General features: G+C 34.9%; 1 pseudogene across 1 annotated transcript; it reads left to right on the top strand.

Annotated features, from left to right (window-relative positions):
• The first annotated feature begins 10,329 nt into the window (after positions 1-10,329).
• Positions 10,330-23,704, top strand: LOC143605578 (uncharacterized; annotated as a pseudogene). Its single transcript, XR_013148568.1, has 14 exons — positions 10,330-10,505; positions 12,329-12,405; positions 12,499-12,657; positions 13,552-13,765; positions 14,573-14,659; positions 14,743-14,882; positions 15,896-15,976; positions 16,442-16,506; positions 16,588-16,763; positions 17,538-17,668; positions 17,765-17,852; positions 21,794-22,013; positions 22,096-22,202; positions 23,273-23,704. The product of XR_013148568.1 is annotated as an uncharacterized LOC143605578 (transcript).
• The last annotated feature ends 2,617 nt before the right edge of the window (positions 23,705-26,321 follow it).

Here is a 26,321-nt window from a genome sequence, read left to right as displayed (position 1 = left end):
ATGTATATAAAATAAAATGTCGACTAATAAGTAGTTGGTGAGAATCATATAGTTTTGATATACGTACATTAAAACCATACAATTCTATGAACATGTGTAACAACGCAGTCAAGATCCTTTCCAATTGGTAACAATCAACGTACTTGGATAATCGCACAATGCACGCAAGGTCCTTTCCAGTTGGGGATAACCAATATACTCGGATAATAGCACAACGCACGCAAGGTCCTTTTCAGTTGGTAACAACCAACGTACTCGGATAATCGCACAACGCAAGTAAGCAAATAAACAAACAAGTCCATAATATTAATTGTAGTTTGAATAAAGAATAACTAAGTAAACGTTTAAATACGATATATATGCTACCCCCAAAATGTAAAAACGCTAAAAAAAAAGGGTGTGAGAAACTCACCTCGAAATCAAAGATAAACATGCAATAAAAGCGAAAGCACGATAACGAAACCGAAGCAACCGAAAGTGCGTTAAAGAATCCGAAATGATTAAACTTCTAAAACTATAATTAAAACAAAAACAAAATCTAACTATCGGGATTGAAAAGATTATATATATTTGGTTAACGAGATATGGCTTTAATTAATATATCCTATTAGCATTTTATGGTATTATAATATTAAATTATTTTCAAGTTTTAACTGATTTTTAAATAGTAATCATAACTCGAAGAATGTTTAAGTTAACGAATTAAAGTTAAAGAACTTAAAAGCTAACGAATTATATATCTATCTTTAAAGATTTAATGAATTATAAGCTAACGAATTAATGTTTAACGAATTAACATTACCAAATTAAAGTTTATCGAATTAAAAGCAGACGAGTTAAAGTTTAACGAATGAATTAACAACTTAAAGTTAACAACCTAACATTAGCGAATTAAAGTTTATCGAAACTAACATTAACGATTTAACAATAAGGAATTATAATATTAGCGTAAATATTATGTCATCTAATAACTTGTTATTAATATGGGAATTTTATTAGTCTTTACAAAGCCCAGATTTTAACGACGTGATTTTATCTCAAGAATAATTATGTTATTGGATTAAAACTAACAGGTTTTAAAGTTATAAAGTTAACGAAAAATGAGCTATAAAATAATATTAACGGGTTTTCACGAAAAGAATTAGTTGGTTTTTAGATGAAAATGGTAAAAGTAATTTATAATAAATTTATTTAATTTAAAAAAAGATTTTATTAGATTTTAATAATTTATTTTAGTTTTAGGAGAAATATAGGTTATAGTATTTATTAGTTAATTTTTAATGAGTTCGGTTCGATTCTGAACCGAAAATTATTTAAGAAAATAAGTTAAACATGTGGTTCGTTTTTTTGTCGGACACGAACTCGGTTTGAGTCGGGTTTGTGTGTAGCATGTTTGAAATGGTAAATTGAGGTGACATGATAGAAAAGTTTAGTCTTGCTTACTAGTTTGCAAAAGTTAGTTTCTTTTTTTAACATAAAGGTTTTTATAACCGAACATTAGACGGGCGGATTAACAAAGGATAACATGTCATCACGAATATAAATTGGTTTGACAATAAGATTATGACCAGTTTGTGTTTCAAAAAATAAAAACAAACATTACCCAATATTTGATTAACGAAAAAGTAAGACTTGAACAATTTGACGTTTAATAGTCAAACCATGGGCTTGAACACCAAAAGAAAGCTAGAGCATGAGTGAGAGTTAATTGGGTTGTGGTAAAGGATTTGTAAAGCTAGAGTATGAATTTATAGTGCAAGAGTCGTTAATAATAATGCTTGACCGAATTAATTGGTCAAGCTAGTACTTAGGATATTTTAAATAAATGGACAAACTACTTAAATGTGTTTGTTATTCTTGTATTTCTTTGTTTTTCAAACTTGCATAGTTGATGCTTTAATTAATTAATGATAATATTGTCACTTGTTAGTGCCACATGTGTTTTGAGCAATTTTCACGTCACACTTAGTCGTTTCCGCTTAATCCGGGGTGCTACATGTGACATTTGAGCCAAAACAAGGTACACCTCAGTACGTATTTAACGATTAAGCAAATAAACGCTTTTTGCGTAACAAACGAATGATTAACCGAACGGGTCGGGTTATGACCCAGATATCCTGGGGGGCCATCTATAAGTGTTATACGTTTAATATAAGCTAAAATATTAGTAATATGGCCTTAGTTCGATAGCAAACAAGTTAAACGAAAACATGCTCGTTTAACTACCCGCTATAGATTTAAACGCGAAAGATAGTTACAAACCGAGCATTGTATCATCCGTTAAGCCGAAAAAGACTTACCAAACACTTAATTGAAATGTTTTAAGCGATCCGTGAAAATATTTTTGATTTTTACAAACGTATAGTATGTTTTTATATTTTTACACAAAAATAGCCGAAAAACACTCGTTTTCGCACTGTTTGACGCACCCGATAAATTTTTCGCGCCAAAAACTGAATCCGAACTAAATTTGGATTGGGCTTTTCGTATTTGGGCTTGAAAAATCAGAAACTTGGGCCAAAATGGGCCTAAAATGGGCCCATGAGACTTCCGATCAGCCAGCATACCCCACCCCCATTTTTTTTATAAAACTTAACTCTTAAGCATTTTTATGCATTCCAATTAACAAAAATTTGAAGTCCAAGCAGCTGCAATCAAAATCTTCAGATTTCTTCCAAAACCCTAAGGTAACAACTTAAATAAGCAACTTTTATACTTGTTTAGCCTTGATTAACACCATATAAACATGTTTTAATTAGTAAAAATCATGATTAACCATGCAAAACTCTTTAAAATCATCCAAAAATATACTTTGATGCTAAACCTAGTTTCAAATCAGAATCATGATCTTTTTTGGCCATAAACACCGATTAAAGGGTTGAAACAACATTTTTTACGGTTCAAAAGTTCGTTTTTGTACACTAGCCGAAACCCTAATTTAAGTGCTGTTATGTTGATGAAAAAATTGCTTGGTTTGTGATATAGGACTTGTATCTAGCCTACATAGGAGCACCAGAGCTTGAAAAGTTGATTAGAAAGGCGGAAACGAACCAAAACTGCTAAGGTAATGCCGAAAACACTCGCTTACGGGCTGTTTAGGTTAAGGTTATGATGTTCAAATTATTAGGCCTTGAAATTTTGCAGGAACATCAGGGACCAGGTCATTCAGTCCCTATTCAAATTTGGTAATTTTTCGACCATCCGAGAATATTTGGCGAACTTATTACCGAATTGGGACGTTTATTTGGGAAAAACAGCTAAAATACTTCAAAAATTATTAAATTTTTTTGAGAACTCAGATTTAATGTATTTTGATCACATATGAATTTTGGGATCATATGGAGAAGTCTAAGGGTGTTTTGTGCATATGCGTTCGTGTGAATTTTTATAGCCGAGTTTGGGCCGAAAAGAATATTGTACGAGCTTTTTACATTCTAGAATTGATACAGGTTATTTTGGAACATAAATTGAGTATTCAGGAATTTTTTTGGAATTTTTGAAAATTGTTTGGGATAAACGGACGATTTTCAGGCGAACTATAGCTGATAAAATGAATTTTTATAAATTAATAAATCAGTAAATAATTTCAGAAATATTTTTATAAAAATCTACATATTTTAATTGATAAGTGGCTAAATTTTCATAATTTAATAATTAACGGTTAATTAATTATGCTAATTTGAAGATTAAACAAATTCAGTTTTTATAAAAACCGGCAAGTTCGCGATTAACGAACCTGCGGGAATATCAAAACACCAAGAGTGATCAAAAATCATATTTTTGGATTAATTAAGTAAAAACGAACTTTTCTATGAAAAACCTAGACAATCCGGATAGATTGTGCGCGTTTCTTCTTAAATCAAACTGAATAAACGGAAACGGGCATCGTGGCTAATTCGGTACCCCAGCATGTGATCCTTCTTTATAACTTAATCATTTTATTAACCAATACATTTACCCAAGATTATTTCCCCATAACTGTTTTCTAAACGCGTAAACGAACAACTTGGCCCAGCTGGGAAAACAGGAATCTGAGCCAAGTTCGGTTTTAAGTATTAGACATTGAACAACATCACAACCTAAGCCTATTGCCACTTTCTAGGCATTTCAGCTATACCCAGATTAGTTATACAGCCCATTTTAGTATTGAGATTGTAATAATATTAAAATATTAATATTATTATAATATTGATTATAGGAAACCGTGATTAGAAGTTACACAAACCTCGAACCGACGTGCTACTGATTATCTACTAAACAGTGAGTTTCATGACCCCACTTTCTGAACTGTTTTACGAACTTTTGGGGTGAAAAGCATGTTTGCTTATATCTATATACTTATCTGAAACATGTGATGATGTGAATTATCGAAGTGCTAACACATGAAAGTCCCCACTAACACAGTGATTAACTTCGAGCCGATCGCTTGTGAATAGTACTATTGGTTTGACAAACCCAGGCGGGGCCAGCACGATTTGCTGAGACATTATCCCGTTTGCACATGACCATAATTATACAACACGCTATGTAGTGTTAGACATAGCTACTTGGGGCATATTGTGAGCGGAAAGGGGGCCACAGTGGTTGATTGGGCGTGGGAAATGGATGCACGCAGCACAAACAGTCAAGGCTTCACTGTAGCTTAGCATAATTACATCATTTACATACATACATACTTATTTCATGATTACAAGTGTTAACTTGTGAATACTCATAACTGTTTTCTTGAAACTCGTGAAACTCACCAACTCTAGTAGTTGACCCATTTTAAACGTGCTTTTCAGGTGTGATATCGAAGTTAGAAAATCCGTGAATTTGTGCTATCTATTACCAAACGTGATCTATGCGGTGTGAATAGACGCAGACTTACTAGTACGAATAGAATAACTTACAAGTATATTCTTTGTTGTAACACCTAGTTTGTAATCAAAGATAGATCACTGTAATATATTGTAAATTAGTTGTAATGTTTCTTTATAAACAATGTTGTTGATACCAGAGGTGTCTGTTACATTCCCGTTTTACGCTTCCGCATTGTGCTAGTCGGGGTGTGACACTACATATAAAGGTAAAGTTGAAAATGGGCTAATTGGTCTCTTTTTGTAATAAAGCTTTCGGCTCCTCGCTTTTTCGCTTCGTACAAAAGCGAAAAACGCATTCGCTTTTTGAACAGGCTTCAACTTGGGTAGGAAAAGTTTGAGGTGCTTTCCTTAGGTCGCTTCTCGCCTCACCACGCCTTGAGCGCACTTTTTTTAAACCAAGCTTACCACCACTACCCTGTCGTCACGCATATCACCACCAGCTAACACCCACCCCTACCCTAAAATATATGGTAAGTATTAATTATTTATTTGAAGATTTAAAAACAATTATTCTCAATACAACCTACACCGCTTAATATATATACATACACATCACACACAACAACATGAATGCTCGTAGACAATACAATAATATACACACATAATTGGTCCTACACACATACCAAACTTAATTAAACTTTAACCAACACTACACACAATATATCCTTCACATGTATTAAAGAATAAAGATTGAAAACATTAAAACATAACAAAAGGTTTTAAAACATATACGACATTATTGTAACAAGTTTCCATTGTACATGTTTTATTATAAAACATCATAAACACATAATATACAGCACCTTCCTACATCATCTTGTGTGTAACATCCCGAAATTTCCAAAATGATATTAATTATATTACTTAATAATAGAGGGAAAGTTGACTCGGGTTCGGGAAATAAATAATAGAGTAGGAGTTGGTATGAGTCGGGCTAGTGTTAGATTATTTGAGATGGGTTAAATGAGAATGGGCCTTAGGTCCATGGGCTTTAAGGGATATAAATATCCCCTAAACCACCATAAAACCCTAAACCTCATCTCTTTCCATTCTAATCTCTACACATTCAAAAACACACACACCATAAACGAGCAGGATCCGAGAGAGAGAGTAAACGTTAGTTGGTGCTAGATCGTCGTGACGAACCAAAGCAACACGACCAGCTCGTGTTCGTAAGTCGACTCGTTCAAGGTACGTTTATGGTTAGAAATCGTTCGTATAGGTTCGGTTTGATTTGAGAAATGGTAGATCTGAGTTTGTATGGTAAAAACGAATCCAACAAAGCTAAACTTACTGAAAATGGTTATGATTTGATGGGTTAATCGATTGATAAAAAGGACCCGTAACCTATATGCCTAAATCGCACCCTCTAAACATCGATATTAGGTCGATTTGATAGTTGGGGTTTGTAGGCGCTGGTCAGACGATTCCATGGGTACCTAAATCGAGTTATTTGGTTAAGGAACGAAGGATTTAAGAGTGAACAGAACCTGCAGACGACAACTTCGCCTGCAAGCTAAGTTCGCCTGATGAACTTCGCCTGCAAGCTAAGTTCGCCTGATGAACTTCGCCTAAAGCTAAGTTCGCCTAAGGTTTAACTTCGCCTAAAGCTAAGTTCGCCTAAGGTTTAACTTCGCCTAAAGCTAAGTTCGCCTGATGAACTTCGCCTAAAACTAAGTTCGCCTATGGTTTAACTTCGCCTAAAGCTAAGTTCGCTTAAGGTTTAACTTCGCCTAAAGCTAAGTTCGCTTAAGGTTTAACTTCGCCTAAAGTTAAGTTCGCTTAGAAAATAAATTAAAAACCTAATGGAAAATGTGTTAAGACAGTTAATGTAAATAAAATTTTTCCAAGCTGACCTGGCAGCTCGACCCCAGCCAGGGGCTCTGCCCCTTGGACCCTGCTAGGGGCTGCTGCCCCTAGACCCCGCTGCCAGGGGCGCTGCCCCCGGACCCCCGTTCGTTGTGGGTAGTAGTTAAGACTGGAAAGATGATATGAGTAGTGATAGTTGTTTGATACGTGTACTTGTTATACAGTCAGCCGTGCACAGCTGAAGAAAAGGATTACGATTAACGGTGAACGTAACCGTGTTCAGGTGAGTTTCTAGCCCCATTCCTTGTTATGTTTTCGGGGCTGTGTGCATACTCGATGTGTTGTTAATACATTTATCCTAAGTGATAAGTGTATGTCATATGTGATATGTGTGATAGATATGAATGATTGTTTGTCGGTACGCGAACGATCTTCGGATATTGCGCGTACTGTCAGGTTAAAAATAAAGGTACGAATATTATATATCGTAGATGTATGAATATTTCAAATGAATACTTGTCGGGGCGTGAACGATCTTCGGATATTGCACGTAACGACAAGGGGTATGGTTGTTAAATGAATGAGGTAAAGAATGCCTAGAGTGTTCTTATGTTATAATGTAAGTATGTGTATTTAGGTACACGAATGGCATGTGAGTTCTACGTTCGACATAGTAAGTTAGGATGGCAAATCCCTCTAGCTTCTGTCGGGCATAGACTCGGCTGGTGATGGCGTAGTTAAGGACTGCGAGCCTTATACGTGAAGTAGATGATATATGTAAACGTAGATAAGGACTGCGAACCTTATACGTAATGTAGATAGGTGTCAGCATAGGAAAGGACTGTGAAACTTATACGTGCTGATTTTGTAGCATAGGGGAGGACTGCGAACCTTGTACGTGCTATGAATTAGGTTGCAACATAGGGAAGGACTGCGAACCTTGTACGTGTTGTGGATGTATTTCAGCATAGGAAAGGACTGTGAACCTTATACGTGCTGATTTTGTAGCATAGGGGAGGACTGCGAACCTCGTACGTGCTATGAATTAGGTTGCAACATAGGGAAGGACTGCGAACCTTGTACGTGTTGTGGATGTACTATGGTATAGGGAAGGACCGCGATCCTTGTACGTACCATAAATGGTGAACATAGGTAAGGACTGCGAACCTTGTACGTGTTCACGACCTTGAGTACAGGTATAGACGGTGAACTATGAACGTATTCTCGGTAGACTGAGGTTAGTGATTGTAGATATGTATGTATGTATGGTAGCAAGTATGTATGTAGAACAGAAGGGTAACTAGTGAAGTATGGATATGTATCTACGGATATGTATGTATGTGTATGTATTGTATGGCGTTCGATTAACTAGAACTCACTCAGCGTAGCTGACTTTTAGTATGCACGCAGGTGAGCTGATTATAGAGTTAGCATGAGGATGACACACGGCATGGATTGAACGGCTGGCATCTGAAGAAAGAAGTAAAGATGTTTTAAATATAAAGTTTTGTGTTATGGTATCAAAGAAAAGATTTAATGTTTTGTAACAAATGATTGATGTTTTATATTCCGCGAAAAGTTTTAATAAACTCTGATTTGAAGAACTGTGTTTATGAGTAAATCCGACGCTAAAGTAGGGTCACCGGGTTCGGGGCCTTACATTGTGACTACTAAACCTGTAATATATAAAGATTGTAGACATATCAACAAATACGCACACCTAATATATTACCATATGAACAAATAACACATATATTTGTACCTACACAACCAATCTATCCATACATGAATCATACACAGATAACCCTACACATAACTACACAAAACTAATTTATTAGCATATATCCCTTCACATAATTGATAAACCTCCATGGACCTATCTATCCCTATTCATGTTTTCTTTTTAATATATGAATTCTAGTGTAGTGTAGGAAACTCCACAAAACTACATTTTTAATACAATAACAGACCAATTAAAAAAGATTTATACTAGAGCTAAACCTAAAAAAACAAACTAAACCTTTAAAAAAGGATTATGCCAAACACATATGCATCCCTACAGTTCATCAAAATCCATTTTTTTTGTTAGAGATCAAATTTAAAGATGTCGAAATTGTAAATGAGTATATAAATTAGTTTAGGTTTATATGAAACAAAAGAAAATTCATTGGAATTTGTATAACATAAAAACCCTAATTTTGTCCCCAAATAAGTAATTCAATCAACGAATGTTACGAACTACTAAATCATCAAAATAACAAAAATTGATCAAGAACATATAACTAACCTTCACAACCGTGGGCTCCTGCACCTCTGAATCGGAAACTAGAAAAGCTAGGGTTTAATAAAGAAACACCACTTTATAAAAAAATTGATGATTAATCTTAACTTCTTAACGAGGAATGCATAAATCGACATCCAATTTGTGAAGATTGTGTTGTGGTGTGTTAAGTAAGAGAATTTTGGTAAGTGATAACTGAAAAGATGAAAACACGAATAATGGAATTATCATGGACAAATCTGATGTTTCCATGTTTGTTATAAGAAAGAAATTACAAGACTGCAATTTTTTTTTTATTAAAATTCATTAAAAACAGTTACCAATAATTACAAAAATGCCACAAACAATGTAGGCCATAGATCAATACGCACACCGAATACACATTAGTACGTATGTGTAATACAACATTAACGCACATGTGTACTACATCGACTTTTATTTTATTATTATTTTTTTCATATAATATAACACTACATAATGTATACAATACACAAATATGGAATATATGCAATTAAACACTATTAAACTTAAAAATACATAGTAATACACAAGTGTAATACAACGATATCGCACAGTAATACGTATGTGCATTACAACGGATTTTTTTTTTTATTTTTTTAATTTTTTTCAAGCAAAGGGTAAGAAAATATAAGAGTAATGACAAAAACAGAAATTTAACAATATTTTTTTTACTTTTAATTAAAAATAATTTTTTAAGAATTTTTATAATATCATATATTTAGTTTTTTATTATCTATTATATTTATTATTTATTTACTTTTAATTAAATAGTTATATTGACTAATTTGCTCTAATGTGTAAAATACATGACTTAATCTAACGAGAAAAATTAACTGAGTTAGGGTCAAAGGACAAACGTTGTGGATTTGTAAACGTAAAGGATAAAACATAACACTTTTAAAGATAAAGAACAATTAGTGAAATCTAGTGTAAACATAAAGAACAATTTCTGTAATTCTGTTTTATTTTTGTAGAAAAAGCTCTACTTTCGCTGTGTTTGTGCTATTTTAGTAAGTTATCGCTATTTTAATTTGCTTTGGTAAGAATTGACTTTGGAAATACAACACACTTGGTAAAATTGTCATGAATTCATATGTTTTTTTTAAATGCTTGTTTTAAATCTCAAAATTAAAATTTTAAGTGATCATAGTAAACGACTTTAATTCTCTCAACTCGTATTAAAGTGTAGAATTAGGCAATGGTGACTTGTGAGTGCATATATATATATAATAATAACGCGTCGTCTTTGTTTGTTTAACCAAAGAAAAGTAGCTGCTAGAAAACAACCAACCAACCAACCAACCCAACCCACCGACGGTAGCGTCTGTTGACGACGCAATCTTGTCCTCCGTAGAATTAGAATCATGTGGGTGTTTTACCTGATCTCGTTGCCGTTGACGATGGGGATGGTGATGCTCACATTAAAATACTTCGCCGGGCCTCACATCCCTCGTTACGTACTCTTCACCGTCGGTTACACATGGTTCTTCTCTCTCTCCTTCATTGTCCTCGTTCCCGCTGACATTTGGGCTGTAAGTATCTCCTCTTTTTATATAAATCATTCACCCCTAATTGTGATCCATATTTTGTTCATCTGAAACCTAGGGTCTGTTTGTTGTTGTTCATCTACTCTTGGAGTTTGTTCAATCGGATGCTGATTTTGATTAGGTGAATGTCTGAGTTGGAGAATTAAATATTTGTGGCGGATTAGGTGGAAAATTGTTCCAATTTGCTGATCTGAAACTTAGCTTTTGTTGTTGAGGAAAATGAAACCCTAATTGTGAGCACCATCTTCTAGCTCATGTACACCTGGTGTTGTAGAAATAGCTAGTCGTGCGGTGGGGTTGGGACTAGTGATTGATCAGGATTAATCAGATTGCGATTTTTATATATAATTTTCAGTTTTATGTATATACACATGCTTATGTAATCGCTGGAAATTGGCCGAAAATTGATCAGAAACTGTTGGAGTTTCTGAACATTGGCCAGAAACTGCTAGAGTTTCCGGAAATTGGCCGGAAACTGGCACATATTGCCAGAATTAAGGCTGGAGTTAAGGTCCGACTAGGTCTCGATTAGGACAAACTACCGAATTTTTAGCTGACTACCCAAAAATTAATCAGGCACCAGCATACTAGCGATCAGTTGCCCACTAATCCTGATTTTTTCAACACTGCGTAAACCTATGGTTATGCTCAGTTGCTCACATTGGTGCTTATGATGTGATCGTGTTAGGCACTGATAGATTAACAAACAAACACAATAATCCCACTCATAGGCTGAAGATCTATGTAATGTCGAATATCGATCAAGGACAGATATTTGAGATACCGGTTATTACGATGGGATATTGGTAATCTTAATACCATGCAGAGTTTATACACACACACACACATACAAAACGTAAACATATATAATATTAATAGTAATATCGGAAGTCAAACTCCAAGGTGTCAATATTTGAAACATGATCTAATCATAGGCCATGAAATCTTCCTCCGAGTCCACATCAACCAAGGCATCCAAAATATTAGTCAGGTCTCAAATATCGTTTTGATCCCCAAATTAGGTTGTGAATTTGTGATTGGTTAGGTGGAGAATTGTTCCGATTTGTTGATCTGGAACCTAGGTTTTGTTGTGGTGGAAAATGGAACCCTAATTGTGATAGTATGTTGGTTGCAGCATTTTGTAGTTAATGTTTATTTGCCATTATGCTCACATTTGTGCTTATGATGTGATCATATTAGGCACTGGCACTGGCACAGTTGTAAAAATCCCGACTAGTCACAGATTAACCGCTATTTGGTCAGAATTGGTAAAAATCGAAAAATTTGTATTCGCATTGAAGTTCATATATTTGATGCACACAGTTTAAAACCATGCTAGTAACAGATAAAAGACTATTGCTGTAAATGACACTTTTTTTTAATCTTATTGTATTCTCATTGAAGTTCATATATTTTTTGATTTCATTGAGGTTTTATGATTTAAAATTTGAACTTTTGGGTTGCAAAAACTTTATTTGGGGATTTACTGGGTATGGTTGTGTTGTCGTTGTTGGGCTGCAAAAACTTAAGTTAGGTTTTCTCGATGTTCAATGTCTAAAGACGTTTTCATGGAGTAGGAAATACGTTTAGACCATCTGCATGAGTAGGACACATGTTGATCTGTTTTACTTTTGAATTTTCATGTTAGCATGTTCATTGCTTTGTAGTGCTCTATGTTTAATGTACATGAGCTTCCAATGAATGAATCAATTTGTGTGCATTGTTGCATATGACATGAGTTTTTCACAAGGTTACATCAAACATCTAGTAGTTGTTTTAAGAAGCTAAATATTTCTTCACTTTTGCAGGCTATGAGTGATCAGGACAAGGGGGGCATTCCTTTCTTTTGGAGCTTATCATATTGGAGTACATTTTTACTCACCTGGTATACTTTTATAACTTTATAATATTTGCTTTTGAACCATTTATTTACTTGGTACACTTTTTATAAGTTTATAGTATCTGTTTTCACACGCAGGGTTGTGGTGCCTATTCTTCAGGGTTTTGAAGATGCTGGGGACTTTACAGTGACTGAAAGATTAAAGACCAGTTTACATGTGAATTTGTTGTTTTATGTGATCGTTGGTTCTGTTGCATTCTTTGGACTCATACTGCTTATATTATTGCATAATAACTGGTTTGTTTCTTTATACCTTTTACTTATTTCATGGAAGTCTCTTATATTTTGTTACAAGTTGTGGTTTGGATGCTCAAATGATATATAAACGTGTCTTCTTATAGTACAGGACTGCAGGCTGAAAAAGACTGGGTTAGGCTTGTAAACAAACTGAATGAACTAACTTAAAGCGAACAAACGGTCGAACATGAATACTACAACGAACAAGGTTTTGCTGTTCATGTTTTTTTATGTTCGTTCATTAATAGCGTAAACGAACGGTTTACAAATGTAAATCAATGAACATAACTGAATATGGATGAACGAACATAACTAAGTGAATCCCAATTAAAAATTAACATGGAGTTAAATATATTGGAACTGATAATTTATCAAAACTAGACTAAAGCGTAAGGGCCTAAACATGTAGTTGACTATGTAAATAAATGAACTACACAAATATAAACTAGTGAACATAAATGAATGTAAACGAATGAAAGTTCATGAATGAGACATGTGCTCATGTTCATTCATTTAACTAAATGAAAAAAATAGTGTGTTTACGTTTGTTCATTTTATTAATTAAACGAACATAAACGAGTTTCTCGCCGAACAGTATGAACAGTTCATTGAATGTTCACTTCATTTACATGCTCTGACAGGGTTAGGACGTTAGGTTCGGTCAACATGCAAGCACTTTTTTGTCCACTCTTCACCTTTTCACAAATAGTTATCGCTCTTACTATGATATAGAAAACAATATTATCACAACAATGATCTAAATGTTCCGAGGTTCTATGCATTAAAGTAATTCATTTGACCCGTTTAAGATGAACCAAACCCAAATCAACCTATTAGTAAGTAAACGGTTGTTTAATCGATTAAAACTTTTTATTTTTGTCAATTGTTTGACAGGAGCGGTGGTATAATTGGGTTCGCGATGGCTTGCTCAAATACATTTGGGCTTGTGACGGGTGCGTTTCTTCTAGGGTTTGGTTTAAGTGAAATTCCAAAGGGCATTTGGATTAACACTGACTATATTACTCGCCAAAAAGTTCTTTCACATAAAGTGGCTAGAGCTGCTTTAAAACTTGATGATGCTCATCAAAACTTCTCAAATGCTATTGTTGTAAGTCTGATTCTTCATTGCATCATTTGTTTACTGTGCTTCTTTTAAATAGTTGTACTCTTCACAAAACACATAATACACCTTAATTAGTTATATCTGTAAAATTTCGGTTATTTCTAATATTTGTATATGGTAGGATGAAAATAGCCCTTTTTTGTAGTGTAGACTTATAGACGGGTTAGCTTGGTTTTAAAATGCACGCGCTGATAGCGCCATAATGCACGGTGCGGCTTGATGCGCACATTTCTGGGTTAAAAGCGAGTTTCTGCATAGATTACTTGTACCTTGTGCATAGACTGCTTACACATGGAGTTAAAGTTTTATTTTGGCAATACATATAATGGTGGTTCTATAGCTTATTTTTTTTAATTTTATGTTTCTTTTAATCTCTTATTTTTTAGTGTTTAAAGTTAACAAGTTAAAATGTTATCTAAATAAATTTTAGTATTTTTTTAGTAACAAACGTCTTGCATACGTGATGCTTGCGCATCGCACATTGGCTTTTTGGATTAAAACGCTTCGGAGCGCATCACACTTTTTAAAACCCAGGTTGAAACGGGTTTAGGTCAGAATGACTTTCCAGTATGGGTTGGCCCGTCAATGTTTTTTTTTCTTTTATCTCAAACTTTATCAATAAGTAATGTTTCTTATATGATTCTGTAACTGGATTATTAAGATATTAAAGCAGCGTTTTTTATATAAAAAGATTTAAGAGGCTGTAAGCAATTAAATACACTGTTACTCTCGTCCAGTTTGACCCGTTTTACTATTAACTAAGTTTTAATGTTAAATGATTTACTGCATCAGGTTGCTCAAGCAACATCAAAGCAAATGTCAAAACGTGACCCGTTGAGACCATACATGGATATCATCGATAAAATGTTGACGAATATGGTAATTTCTTTCTCATTTTGTTCATTGAAAAGTTATGTATTTTGTGATATTTGGTACATTGATTTCAATACGTTAAACTTTAGTTTAATGAAGATCCGTCTTTCAAACCACAAGGAGGGAGGTTAGGGGAAAATGATATGGATTATGACACCGATGAGAAATCTATGGCAACACTAAGGCGCCAACTTAGAATAGCTAAAGCCAACTACTACTGTTGTAAAAGGTAACTAAGTGTTACGAGTTTCATAATTAAGCACGTAAACGAACTGAACGAACACGAATGGAGCATGTTCGTGTTCGTTTGTTTTACTTTAACCGAACAAATGAGAGAAAGCGGACACTTAACGAACGTGTTTTTTTTGTACGTGTTTGCTCATTAAGAAAATGAGTGTGTTCGTTTATGTTCGTTTGTTAATACTATAAACGAATGGTTTACGAACGTAGACGAAAGGACATACATGTTAGAAGTAAATGTAAACAACAATATGTTGGGCCTAAAATGTTACTGAAATTGGATTAGGTTGTAATGGGCTGAACAAATTTAAATACATATTCAAACGTAAACGGATGGAGCTAAACAAATGTAAATGCACCAATTTAAATGAACGTAAACGGACGGGCAAAAATGAACTTAACAGAACAAATATAAACGAACTTCCATCAACATAAATGAACAAACCAGACATGTGTTCATGTTAGTCTGTTTAACTAATTAACAACACTAACAGTTCACTGAATGTTTGGTTCGTTTACAAGTGTTATGAATATTATTTTTTCTTATGGAAATCTCATTCGCTAAAATTTGAGTGTCAAATATGTTTACATTTTTCTTATTTCTTTAGTAATATTTGTTTTAAATAAAATGATTTAGAAGGTTTTAAGTTATAGGATTTATCTTTGGGTGACTTTTAACCTGTTTTACCCCTTTCCATACTTTTTTAAATTTGACCTGTTTGACCTGTTAGATATAATACATAATTCAAGCTTCTTATTTATAAGGAAATGGGACAGAACTGCCATCTCTTTGCAAAATGAAAAATGGAATTTTAAAGTTTTAAGAAAATTAAGGGTAAAATGGTCATATTATTTGTTGTTTATATGTGAAGTGCTTATGTGTGATATTTTGATTGTTTTGGTTTGGATATATATGATATTTGGCAAATTTTGTAAGGTTATATATGAAATTGTCTTTTTTATTTGTTTGCTGAATCATTTATGTTTTACTTTCTTGATCAGTGAATACATGAACTTTGTGATAGAAGCCCTTGAGCTGGAGGACACGCTAAAGAGTTACGAACACCGTGATGCTACTGGATGGTTTGCTTTCTCATTCCAGGCTTGTTATTTCTTCCATTCAGTTTTTATTGTCTAAATATGCTTCATGTTTTGGAAATTATTGTTACCTTGCGATTTGGGTCACGATTGTTGGTTTGACTTGTGAGAATTTGTTAGGAGAGTCAACTGATTTGCAGAGATAGTTAATCGATTTCACGTGCTTATAGTTTTAATAAGAATTTGCACTGAACCACTGATCAAAGTTTTATGAGAAGTAAAGAAATTTTCTTGAGATTTATGCTGTTGAAGAATATTAAACATCATTCTGACATTTTCACTTTTGAAACATTATGGACCAAACTTTGTTTATGATGATGACTTTGTTTATGTTATGGACCAAACTTTCAATTGAACCTTTGCATCGGGTCTTACGTGTAATTTTTTTTATAAACAATGGATGTCATTATAATGCAGGTTTGAAAACATTTCTATTAATTCACTTTGCAGGAAATATATTTCAAGTTTCAGGCCTGAGCGTCCAGGGAAGATAGGATCATATCTTGATACAGTTGGTAATCATTTTATGTCCCCAAGTTATGTTATAGTATTATAGTTCTTTGTTAATTATTACTTAATTATAATTAATATTGTAGAGCTGATATGGCGGTATATCATGAGGAAGCAACTGAAAAAGCTTTTAGCCATCATATTGGGCTGTTTGACTGCTGCGATTCTTTTAGCGGAAGCCACTATGCTTCCGAGGGGAGTTGACTTTTCTCTTTTTTCTATTTTGATTAATGCGGTTCAAACAAACGGAGTTTTTGTGCAGGTAAATTCTTTTATTTCGATATTTTAAAATTAGTTTAATTTAGGAAAATTATATTTTTAGAGAGAATTTCATTTATGTTTGTAAATGTTTGTAAAATATCATATATGCCCTATCTAAAGTTAATATATCACATACACCCCCTTTTTAGTTCATGAATATTTAACTTCTCTCAAGCACACGTGGAAAAAAATCTTCTAAATTTGGATAACCCTTACTACTGTAATGTTTTGAATGTTAGACAATGCGTATTTCATTTGAACTTTTTATCATATGGCACATTATGGCTACTTTAAATTTAATATATGGGTGTTATATTTATGATTTTGGTTTTTTGATATATTGATAATTTATTGATTTTGTGGATTAGTATTTTTGTTGTTAAAAGTAATGAGTTTGTAGTAGTTTTAAAGATAAAAGTAAATAATTTATTATTTAGGGTGAATTTGAATTAAGTTGAATTTATTTGAATTCAAGTTTCAAATACGAATCGAATTTCGAATCGGGCATAAAATACGAATCGAATTTCGTATCGGGCATAAAATTCGAATACGAGTTCGAATTAAATAAATCAAATCTAATTCGAATTTGAATTGAAGACAAATTCAGATACAAAAAATAAAATTCAAAAATTCGATTTGATTAATTCGAAATTTTGTTATTCGATTCGTTGAACTACCCTATTTGTAGGGGTCTCTATGATATTTCAGAAGTTTCTAGGAGTGTATATGAAGTAATACTTTATGAGCCTTTTTTTCACTTTTTATTTATTTTCAGGTTTTCAGTTTCATTCCCCTGATGTATATGTGTGTCTGCACTTATTATTCATTATTTAAAATTGGAAGGTTGACTTTCTACTCACTTGCTCCAAGTCAAACAAGTTCAGTTAGCCTTCTAATGATATGCTCGTAAGTGCTTTTTAGTTTTCAATGCTTAACAAATAAAATCTCATTTGTTTTCATAACGTTGTAGATAGCAATACTGACGTTAAAATCTTTTTTCAGCCAGGTGGCACGATACGCGCCTCCCGTCTCGTATAATTTTCTAAATCTTATTCATCTTCCGCGCAATGCCACAACTGTATTTGAACGGGTTAGATTTTAGTGTCTATTTTTTTTAATTGCTTAATTCAATCTAAATGAAAGTTTATATCTAAACAATAAGTCTCGCAACCATCCTCACGAATAGGCATGTAAACAAACCGAACGTTCAGTGAAACAAACATGTCTTGTTCGTTTATTTATGTTAGTGGACCTTTGTTTATTTTCGAGTTAGTTTGCATATGTTTTAAGTTTGTTTGTTTATGTTCTTTAATAAATTCATTAACAATTTACAGGCCCATTATAATCTATAATCTAGTTTTAGTAACTTTTTAGGCTTGTCACATTGTTGTTAACATTTACTTCTAGTTGGTTTTGTCTCACCTAGGTTTTTTTATTTATGTTCAGTTGTATATGTTTGTTTACGTACGTGAACTGTTCGTGTATACTGTTAACGAATGAAGCTAAACGAACAGGAACATGTTCATTTTCTTAGCCAACGAACACGGACAAGAGAACCGGGTTTGTTTAGTTGTCTGTATTCAACTGTTTGTTCGATTAAAGTTAAACGTGTTCGTTCGGTTCTTTTCCAGACCTACTCTTGGCCATACTATACATTCATTTCAATTTCAAGTTTTAACCATTAATTGGTGATGATGAACAATGAATTTTGCTTATATTTATGAATTGTAATTGGTATTTAACACCTTAGTCTACTTGCCAACCCTAGGGGTGGGATCCATTGCAAATGAAGTTAACCACTAAACATACAAATAACTAGAGTAATTATTGTTACTCTACAGTTTTGAACTAGAGTAATTACACTACAAAAAACATAGGGTAATAATATTTTTAATCTATTTAAAAACTGGGTAATGATAATTACTATAGTGCTAAAGTTATTTGCACACTTCTTACGTCAATAACTATTTGTATTTGATCCTAACACTTGTTGGGTTATGAAGGCCTTTGGGCCGGTTTTATTAGGAGGCCCAGTTTTGGTTCCTAATTATGTTTAACCCTAATACTGTTTATTATATATATCCCATCATGTAATTGTAATCTTTGTTCTGAGCTAATAAGAAAACCTAGTTGCAGCCCGTGGACGTAGGTCCCCTCGCGGGGACCGAACCACGTTAAATTCTTGTGTCGTTTATATTTTCGTTTATGCGTGTTTATCGTTGTGCATGTGTGTGCTGTTTCGCTTCCGCGCGCCGCTTTGTTCCTAACAAGTGGCATCAGAGCTTTGGCTTGTTGGACACACGGTTCGTTGCACTGGTAACGATTTCGAATCTGTTTTTTGGTGATTAGGGTTGGGTGGGTCCGTCATCGTGAATAACTCTTGGAGGTCGCCTGTTTTTTTATTGGTTCGGTTGAAGGTCAAAAGGTTTTAAGGCTCAAATGTTCATCGGTTTTAAGGGTGATGATGTCGCCGAAAAACCGAGAATCTGGTTCGATTGACAAAGGATCCTTGGATGTTGTCGGATGTCGAGACATGTGGTTGGCTTTGTTGTTGCGAAGAGCAGATTTGGTCACCGGGTAGCGTTTTGCGTGCTGGTTTGTTTGGCCGGAAAAGCGTGGCCGGAGCTTCTCTTTTAGCTGCTGCATGTTGACGGTTTCTTGTTACAAGAAGGTGACCTACATGCTTTTGACTTGTTTTTTGTTTTATTTGACCAGTAAGTTTCAAAAGATGCCCTGGGTGGGTCTTATTTCTACTGGGCTACTTTAAGTTGATGGGCCATTGTTGGTTTTTTGGCCAGCATTTGGATTTTGTGATTTTCTTATTTCAAGACTGGTTGGGCCAAATGTAACAACTTGTTGGGCCGGTTCTTTAGCCTAAACACTGTTTTGGAATTATTTTAAGTTCGTGTTTTGGCGTTATTATCAACCATTATTATTTTAACCCGGTTTTGTGAAGACCATTTAGGTTCGGGTTCAGATTTGTTTGCAAGAGATTAGTCTGAGGTAACTTTATATAGTTTATTTACAGTTAGTTGATTTATCGGTTATTGCAAGAGCAAATCGGTTTATTTGGCAGTCATCTGTTGAACAATCGTCAAGTTTAGGCCCGTGCCCTTGTGTCTGTTCACTGTCTTCGATTTGTTCTCGTTGGTTATTGTTATAACTGAAGACGAGGTGGTTATGATCGGAATGTTGACGGTTATGGATTTTGGTTGATTGGTTTGTCATGTGAACTTGGATATAGTACTGGTGATGGATAAACTTGGAGAAAATGGAACCAGCGGGTGTGCTGGGTGTGCTGGTGACGGCATAAGTGAAAAAAAAATGAGGTTAGTGGCAAGTCATGTAAACTATTGCTCGTTTGGATGATCTTTCGGTTAGGGTTTGAGTTAACTGATCGTGTGTACGGTCATAGAACCCTTGGTACCGCTTGATTTTATGAAAGTTCTACTGTTGTTATAGCTGTTTGCCTGTTAGCTGGTTCGAAACTGTGATTATTACTTCTTGTTCGTTTGGAATTGTGAAGTTATATCTTGTTTGGTGGTGATCAGTGGTACACCATTTGAGAGGTTCATAATCTCGTGTTGGGTAAAGTTATTTGCCGGGATAGTACGAGTGGGGTTCATCTCATGGAGTGTTGGTGTGGCATGGGTTGGGATAACAGAAACAGTGGGAGCTGGGCATAGTCGACTTGGTAGGTTGCGTAGAGGTGAGACATTTTAAGGGTCGATGTCGAAAGGTTTGGAATTCTGCTTTTGAGAATGTATCTGGGGTTGATGCATTGGGACTCAGTGAAGGCGGTGACGACTCTTGGGTTCAAGATTATGGTATGCTTTATTTGTTACTCATTTCAATGAAGCATTGTTGAATCTTTTAATTAAAGACTTTTGGAAGATACGAGTTTTTTTTCTATCGTCGGAAGAAGTGAACCAACTTCCGAGTTATAAGGTCTTGGCTCGCTGAATCGGGTAGAGCTAAGGGGTTTCAGTTTGCAGACATGAAGCCTGGAGCCACAGTGATGTTAGTTTGAGCGTATTCGGAGGAGGTCTGAACATGTTCGGGGTTTTGGTAACAGTGGGAGCACGCAGGTGTGTTCTAGGTTTGTTTCCAAAGGGACGTTGGGTTCGGAGGACCAGGAATCCGAATGTGAAAATCTCTCCTGGTATAGTCTGCTGATTTGGAGTGTTTATCCTCTGGAAGTCTTTGAAGCCGGTTGTGTGAGTAAGTGAGGGTCGGTTAAGATTGAGGATGAGTCATTGGCGAGTTTTGTCATGGCTGGGTCTGGGATGACCGGATTGGAGTTCTCGGGAGCTTCAATAGGCCTTTCAGGTAACTGATGAGAAGGGCGGATGCAACCAGGGTGTGGATTGGTAGAAATCTTAGTTTGTTCCTAGAGAACTGGAGGCTTGGAGAACTTCTTTTGTTGAAGTTTTAGCTTGTTCTTGGAACTGGAGGCTTGGTAGATTTCTATTACTGAAGATTACTAGAGTTACTGGATGAATGAGATTGTTATATTTACTTGGATGGCAGGCTGGAATTTATCGCAAGGCCTTCAAGTGGAGATTGTTGGGTTATGAAGGCCTTTGGGCCGGTTTTATTAGGAGGCCCAGTTTTGGTTCCTAATTATGTTTAACCCTAATACTGTTTATTATATATATCCCATCATGTAATTGTAATCTTTGTTCTGAGCTAATAAGAAAACCTAGTTGCAGCCCGTGGACGTAGGTCCCCTCGCGGGGACCGAACCACGTTAAATTCTTGTGTCGTTTATATTTTCGTTTATGCGTGTTTATCGTTGTGCATGTGTGTGCTGTTTCGCTTCCGCGCGCCGCTTTGTTCCTAACAACACTAATTTTATTTTACTATTATTGGGCTTGTTTTATGTGCGTTCACTATGCATATAGTTACATTACGATCACAATATATGTTAAAACAGGTTGAACAAAATGAAACCTAATTTGCTATGTTATACATGCCTATAAAGTTATCAATTGTTCAGAGGACTAATAAACATTAATAATGTATTTACAGAGAATGGGGAAAATTGATGATGCGGTCCCCTTTTTTGGTCAAAACTTTAACCGAATCTATCCGCTTATAATGGTTGTATATACTATAATGGTTGCAAGCAATTTTTTTGTCCGAGTTATGAGCTATTTTGGAAATTGGAGGATATTCAAGCTGGGAAATGAAGATGAGGCCGAAGATCTTGATGGATTTGATCCATCAGGATTGATGATTTTGCAGAAACGTAATGCATTTACTTTCTCTGATGATTTTATTATAAATAATTGTAATTCTTTTATGTAACTTTTTTGTTTGTTTGTTTATAGAACGGTCTTCGATTGCTAGTGGACATAAGGTTGGTGAATTTATTATTCCCCTAGCGAGATACTTTAACGACACGAATACAGATATAGAAACCGGCAGCAATAACTTGGTAAGTGATCAACAGTTTTATTTAATTCTGTTATTGCTAGTGTTTAATGAATGTTTAATTAGTATATACATAGGGTTTTGTTTCAGAACCAATATGAGAACATTTATTGCTTTGAATGCGATGCACAAGACAGTTTAACCGCCTCGTTACTCTTCCGCTGCTTTTGATTATTATACCCGCTGCAAAGCGCGGGCTCCTCCGCTAGTATATATATATAGGATGAATATCATTATAGAACTCTTAAATCATTTAAGAACTTGAAGGAGCTCATAATAACTAACGTTTTTTATTAAACTTTTTGTATATTCATGTTATTTGAGTGTAGTTTTATCACTTTTTATATTTATCTTTACGATTACAGTTATGAAAAATTAGTTTTTACATATCTAAATATTTTTTACACATGTAAATTTATTATTACATAAATTTTACACATATGTAAACTTGTGATTTACATATATAATAAAAAAATTATTTTAGAAATATGATAAAACTACTCTCTGACAATATTAATATAAAAATATTTCAAAAAGGTTGTTGGTTGTTAACAATTCTCTAACTTCTTAAGTTTTAGGAGTTTTGTAATGAAACTAACCCTTTTTGTTTGTTCGCATTGTTTGGCGTTGAGCCGGGGGTCTCTCTGGAAGCAGCCTCTCTATCCTCAAGGATAGAGGTTAGGTTTGCCTACATCCCACCCTACTAGTAGCTTTGCTATGGGTGGGATTTACTGGGTATGGTTGTTGTTGTATGAGGGTGCATGCGCATTATACGGTTTTCGCAGTTCTCAACATATTATTATTGGTTTTGAAAACCTTGTCTCGTATGTACATACGTGGGAGAGAGAATGTGAGGTGGTTAAAAAAACCGTCTTATGCGTTTCATTTAAAGCAATAGGTATACACTTTATTTTTATTGAAGATGGTAAGTAATTATGTAACTTGGTACGTGACAATATGGTGCCCGGTATGGCCCCTACACGTGTTGCATTACCTTTTGTAGATTGCTTCTTGTATGTGTGTGTGTGTGTGATTGAAGTGAAAGTGATTGAAGCTATCAATGTTTTGGTTTAGGCTGCTTCCAATAATTTTTCAATTGAAGATGGCACCACTAACAATTACAAAGCATTGAGAACGGCCCCGGCTTCAGACATAAACATGGCTGCAGACACTGATTCCAACATGGGACTCGAACAACCGTCTAGGATAACCTCAACCTGGTGTCCTGAAGACCAATCTCCAAAACTTTAAATCTAATATGGCGGCTAAAAGATTCATGCCTTTGCGTCAGTCTCAAGATTCACAAGAACCTCAACCTCAATCTGAATCTCTAGACAAATCTTTGCCAGAATAACAAAAACGCCACGAGATGACGATGATCATGACAGGTATGCAGTGGGGCCCAGTAGACATGGTAGTTGAGGCAAATGGGTGCAAATTTTGTTGTATAGGATGAAGAAATCAAATGACAATTATTCATGTATACTTATAGCTGGCATAGATGGGAAATGCACCCATGGTTTAGATGAGTTGTGTTTTATGTGTGCATAACTCTGGTTCATTGTGCAACTAACATTAATTGTTACTAAAAATAGTTATGATAAAGGAGTTCTGGAATTGGATTCAAATCATTCTCAAAATTTTCTTTTGTGTTACTCGACATCATAGACAAGCACAAATGAAATAAAACATAAATCAAATTATGACACTGATTGATATAATAACCCAAATATTATGATAAATACATAAATAAATTAATAAACAAATAATGTTGAAGATAAAGAGGAATTATATGTGAAGTTAGGTTTGTTTTATATGTGAATGTTGGTTTATTTTAGACATCGGAGGAAAGAAAAAAAAATTCAAAAGATAAGGCATTCGAAGGTTTAAATTAATTTAATATTATCACATATGTTCTTTTGATTTCAGATTCTCATCTCTTTATTTTCTTGTTTTCAAACATTGCCGGATTATATTGAACTTGGAAGCCGTCTTCCTTCAGTCAGCTATCACGTATTTAAACCCCTGGATCCCTAAATAACTCCATCAAACCCTGCCATCTCACCTATAATACTTTGTGACCTATTCTGTTCCAACTATCAACAGCCACCAGAGACTCCTTTACCAACGAACCGTCACGAATCGACCACCTAGCAACCCGAGTTATCCCTGTTCCGCCATGTTAGGTAAATAAACAAACCTTATTTTATGTTATCTGGTTTGTATATCTTGGTTTTAATGTGAATTTTTACAACACTCAGCGACAACGTACGCCAGCACCGTCGTGCATCGTGTACCACCAATGCCGGCCCTTGTGCTTTACCAAACCAAGCACTAGCTTGGGGCCACCATTTTGTTAGGGCCTCAAAAACTAAAAGTATTCATTTCTTTTCAGTATAATCCTTTGTTGGATTTATGGATTGGTTCGGGTAAGTCAACGCGGCTGACCAAGTTATGACTCGTAAGAGTTGCACATTGGGCAACGAACAATAAACCCGCTTAACTAGCTTAACCGGTAATGACGAATCTATTTATTATTTATAATAGTTATAAATAATATAGTTTATTTACTAATTAAATAAACTGGTTCGGGCTTTAAACAAGAGTTGGAACGAGTTGGACTTCAAGGCTCGTTTATAGTTTTACAAATATTATATATAATTATGATTTATAATCATAATTATATAATAATAACCTAATACTACAAGAGGGTTTGAAGAAGAACTGGAGGCCATGAAAGTTAACAGTGCCCTTTTCTATTTTCTTGTTTCACACGGTAGCAAGCAAAAGAACAACACCGGTGCTCCGTTCCTACGAGACTGGCCACCGCTGCTGGTCGCTCCACCCCGCGCCGATTGTTCCATCGAGTAGGTCCGCCCTTTCCACCGCACCTGCTCGCTTTCGCCGCTACTGTTACAGCCCGGTGCTGCAGCAAAGCCGCCACCCATTGTTCGGTTCGTCAACTAGCTCTCGTTTGTTGAACCTCGGTGTCTCGACCGGTTATTCATTAACCGAGGTATATATTATCTCATCGGTAGTTAATAATTGAAAGATGATGATGTGCTGATATAGACAACAATTAGGATCTCTAGATGTTACAACTTGTGTCTCAATGTGCGAAATCCATTGAGATTGAACAATAAAAGTAAACATTATGCATCATATTTATTGATAACTTCAAAGATTACAAGATATGACTCTATGTCAACTTTCTCTCTCTACTATCTTACTCTAACATTCACCAAAAGTCTACATATTAACGCATAAGTCCCCTATTTATAGGAAACAACAAGCAAAGCACCAAGTCCCGTATAAGATATACAGCGCATAAGTAGCGCATAAGTTATGCGCTGCATAACTTATGCGGTACTTGGACTTATGCGTTAATCAAACATACAAATCATACATTTTGACAATTCTAGCCGTATACAATCATATCTAATACATCTAAGACCCTAGCAATAGACATTATGCTCTAACAAACTCTGTCACACCCCAACCTAAGGCGGAAATGCCGGGGCATGATCCGATTGCTCACAGCTCTATACAATCATACATTTTGCTCAGCATAACTTATGCGGTACTTGGACTTATGCGATAATCAAACATACAAATCATACATTTTGACAATTCTAGCCCTATACAATCATATCTAATACATCTAAGACCCTAGCAATAGACATTATGCTCTAACAAACTCTGTCACACCCCAACCTAAGGCGGAAATGCCGGGGCGTGATCCGATTGCTCACAGCTCGTATTTTGTTCAAATAATACACACAAAAATCAAATACAACAAAACAATTCAAATAAATAAATACAATTATTTAAATTCAAGTTTGTCTTCAATATAACCCTAAGGTCTTTCCAAGTGTCCATCCTTCAACTCAGGCAACCTGCATATACGTAGAAAATGGAGTTTTGTCAACAAACATGTTGAGTGAGTTTATCACCAATTTTTTGACACCAAAAATAATGTTAATATAATAAATTAGCAAAACGTAATAAATGCGGTAATGAAATCAAACCATAAGCAAATAAGTTGTCGACTAAACCATTGCCAAGCGAATCGGGCGCCGGTAAATCAACCATTAGCAAATAAGAATAAGACCGTTGCCAAGCG

This window comes from Bidens hawaiensis, unplaced genomic scaffold (genome assembly GCF_021521415.1).
Source record: "Bidens hawaiensis isolate Kalapana, Puna unplaced genomic scaffold, B.hawaiensis_p1.1 tig00070180_1, whole genome shotgun sequence".
Lineage (NCBI taxonomy): Eukaryota > Viridiplantae > Streptophyta > Magnoliopsida > Asterales > Asteraceae > Bidens > Bidens hawaiensis.
Note: the sequence above shows the minus strand (reverse complement) of the source record. Positions and strands in the feature narration are given on the sequence as shown.